This window comes from Macrobrachium nipponense, chromosome 7 (genome assembly GCF_015104395.2).
Source record: "Macrobrachium nipponense isolate FS-2020 chromosome 7, ASM1510439v2, whole genome shotgun sequence".
NCBI classification, from domain to species: Eukaryota; Metazoa; Arthropoda; class Malacostraca; order Decapoda; family Palaemonidae; genus Macrobrachium; species Macrobrachium nipponense.
In genome coordinates, this window is record NC_061109.1 from 115,432,864 (window position 1) to 115,437,197 (window position 4,334).

The following is a 4,334-nucleotide window of genomic DNA, read 5'->3' on the forward strand; positions in this document are numbered from 1 at the left end:
AAGTGACTTCTGTATCAGACATTTCTTTACACACAAGAAAAAGGAATTTGTGAATTTATCCTTTAAAGAGAAATAAGAATCTCCTGGCCGTTCTTTTAATAAAAAGTCTTGGTATTAACAAAACCTTTCGCGCGCAGAAATAACCGTAAAGCTGAGATTCTGTGTCCAGTATAAAAGTCACTGATCCTTCGTATAGCTGTCAGCCTAATATCGAGTTTATTTATCCTTTAACGCCAATCCCGTGATTAATGGGCGCAATAATCCTCCTCCAGAAGTGCTTGGCCCGAGATTCCCGGAGTTTGTTTATAGATCGAGAAAGGAATCAAGTCTTGCTTGTGTTTCCTTTGAGATAAGCAGGAGATTGGGCCCTATGGCGAAGGATGGTTCAATACAGCCTCAATGACTTCGTGGGGAGGGATTGCTCCTTCGAGAAAATGTGTTAGAAAGAGAATTCAATCGGAATGGGTTGAAATGTAAAGCATTTGGTGCTATTTATTTCTTTATTTACTCTAGATTGTCATTTTTGATTTCTTCAAATCGCATAAGGGCACTTATCTCATGCATTATGCCATATTCCTTATGCAGCTTGTCTCTTGGGCAAAAGCCGCGTTGCTCTTTGCCTTTTGCTTTTCGTTCGTTCCCCTTTGATCTCTCTTCACTGAGCTGTCAAACTTCTTTATCGTTACCGTTTTCATCTCTCAAATTTCAGTTGAGAACAACTCCTGCATTCTAGGTCACTTGCCAAAGGCAGCTGGTGCTCAGTGGTGATCAGTCTTCCACCAACTGAGATGTCCGAAGGTGATTTACTCAGTTGGTCGAAAGACCAACGGTGCGACGAACTTATTTTCTCCTTAATTCCTTTCTTTACTCGGCAGGATTGATGGATATAGTTATTGGGAGGGTGATGTACGGAACGAATAAACTTTCGATAAACTCTCAATGAACTTCTTCCCAGTCAACTTTCCTTCTCTTCTAGGTGACGGCACTTGGTGGTCCCACTTACTATACGTATTTAATTCGACAGATATATGTACTTAAGAAATGAAATAAGCGTTTATTCCTCTTGATGGCGCAATGATGTAGGTGAACTTATTCCGTATCTTTTGTATGCAAGTCCGAATCCTTTTAAGCTATGTAGAGTATAATTTGTTCCTCCATTAGGGTTCAAGGTCTGTAGTGATGAGTATATCAAAAAATGTAAGGAAATGATAAGTTTTTTGGTGACTGTGGCTACGAGACACACACACACATACACACACACATATATATGTACATATATACATGTATATATATACATACACACACACACACACACACTATAATATAATATATATATATATATATATATATATATATATATATATATATATATATATACAAAAAAAATTAACAGATCACTTTTCATTTGTTAGCATTCTGTTCATTAATGTCACCGGTTAGAAGTGAATATAATTTTCACCTTTATAATACATTACGAAAAAGTTGTTCGCAATGCAAATTTTTGACGAATGTCGATAGATATGTGAAGCAGAATTTTTCATCGGTATTGGTAGTAATTTGAATCGTACATGATTAGTATATTCATAAATCCTCTATATTTTCTAGGCCTATTTCAGTATTTTAATGTGCAATCAAAGAGGCAACAATCGCCTTGAAACCACTCAGTCTAACATATTTCAGCAATTTTATTTTCTTTTATTTTATTTTATTTTTTTTTGTAATCACTTAAAGTAATAACTTGAGTAACCCTTTCAGAAGCATGTATTCTGCCAAGCCCCCCTCTTGCACTTGCAAGATCAATGGTAAATCGATCACGGTTATTAATCTAGCTTTTAATCGGTGCCTATGAAGAGGAGGGGAGGAGCTGCAAGTGGGGGGGAATGGGGGGGGGGGGCGTTCACCCCTGTAAGTGAGATCATCTAATCGTTGTTCCTCCCCTTGGTGGAAATCGTCAGATCAGTTCGGTTGCTCTCTTTAGTGCTTCTATTCATCCATGATTTCCTAAGGTAATTTTACTATATATTAGTTTTATATAACTATATATATATATATATATATATATATATATATATATATATATATATATATATATATATATATATTATATATATATATATACCATGTACGCTAAAAATTCTTTCCAAATCATGAATGGAAAAACCTTGACAAGGGAGCAACCGAATACATTTGTCTATTCACGTATTGTTTTTGTTCAAAACTTCTTTCTTGCACAATTATTTCATACTGGTTGTATTCAAAGTCTTCCTTTTCCCAAAAAATTTCACGAAGTATTCACAGTTAGAGTCACATGTTGATGCCAAATGCTAAACGATAAAGGAATAAATATGAATCATTAGAATAGTCGATCTACTGGAAGATGTGTATTTGTGCTGTTGCAAATATCCGGTAGAAGGATTAGAAGTTGATCTTCCCAAATGCATCGCAGTTCAATAGTCTTGATTCTCGTTGACAACGGATGTTAACTGACAGACATGATTGAAAATAGCACAGAAAAACGAAGAATTGATCAAGAATTCAATTTACACGTGTGCGCGTTGTTGACGCATTAAAATTATTATGATAAGTTCGTGAATAGTTTCACAATTCTAGCTATAGTAGATTCACATCAACCGTGCATTTGATGCCTAGGCCAGTCTTTTACGACTCCCCTGATTGGCTGTTGATAGGCCAATCGCAGAGCTGGAAACTCTCAGTCTCTCCCGAGAGTTCATATAGGCCGGATATATGTTCCACCTCTCCTGAGGGATACTTTTGAAAGACGCATCTCTCATGAGAGGTGGAACATAGATCCTACCCATGTGAACTCTCTCGAGAAGAGACTGAGAATTTCCAGCCCTGTGATTGGCTTATCAACAGCCAATCAGGAGCGTCGTAAGGGACTGGCCTAGACATCAAATGCACGGTTGATGTGAATCTACTATAGTAGCATATTGGGTATCAATCTTGAATATTTGTTGAGATTTATTATAGTTTGCAAAGAGGTCTTTGGCTAACATTTGGGGACTTTGGTTTAAATGAAGCAACGAAAGAAGCGGTAACAATGATCATAATCATGATGATGGCACTGAAGGTATATGAAATGTTATTAGTGCATTAGATGCTTTTCAAAACTCGCGCTGATCTCGTATGCGTATAACCGTAAGATCTCATTAGAAAATGAATGTAAATAAAATACGTGACGGGGGCTTGCTACGATGTTGGCCCTGTATTGTATAGTTCTTTGTAGACTTTACATAATAATCACTTCTTTAAAATAAAGGGGTGGGATGGGCGGGGAAGGGACCATAGAGAGAGAGAGAGAGAGAGAGAGAGAGAGAGAGAGAGAGAGAGAGAGAGAGAGATAGATGAAACCCTAATGGTTCTTTTTCGTGTTTAACGACCCTGTTTCATCCCTAAATGCAAACGCGCGGTACTCTTGATGGAATACGATTCCTAAGGAAGGGAGGAAAGAAAAAAAAAAAGGAATGATTCGGCGAATGGCAATGGCGTTAATAAGGTGTCGATCATTTCCATCTCCTCCCGAACAGCCGCTTTCTTAGGAAGGCCTTCCACGCCAATGGCTTCTCCCTTCCAGTCGACTTATCCGCGTCTCATATAGTCCGCCTTCGGGGGGTGAAATATTAAAAGTGAAATGATAAGATGGTCGTCATCTTCATCGCCCACCGATAGTCATGGCGATGGCAGAAGGTTTCTCTCTCTCTCTCTCTCTCTCGTCTGCGGAATCGATGTAATCCTTGTGGTGTGTTCGTGCGTCCGTTCGTCTCCAAGAGCTAAATGCTCAAGAACCATCGTCTTCATTTTGACGGTTGCGTCGACCCCTTACCTTACACCCCCCTACCCCCTCCACCCCGGTCAATATTTGCAATCGTGTTATTGCTGTAATTTACGTTGTGTGCCAAACATTTCGTGTCATAAATTACGCGAAGATACTGTGTGATTTCTACACTCCGGTTACATGTTCTTGAAGGCACGTCGGGAGCCGAGTAAAAACCTGCGAGGGTCATCATTGAGTTATGCACTAGTCGGTAACTCTCCCCTCGAAGTTCTAATGCAGGCCCCGCCCACCTACTCCCCTCATATTCCGGCTCGGCTCGCGATTGGTGGGCGCAAGGACCGCCCCTTGTAACATATTTCTCTCGCTACAGTCACGGAATTATTTTCTTTCAATTTATAGCACTCATTATCGTTTGATAGAATGGAATATCTTATTGCGGGCAAGCGCCGGTGCATTCGCGAACTTCATTCCGAAGGGCATTGAAGAAGTTTCCCCCAAGGGGAAGAGGCGAAATAAATGCTGCAAAATGTGAGGAATC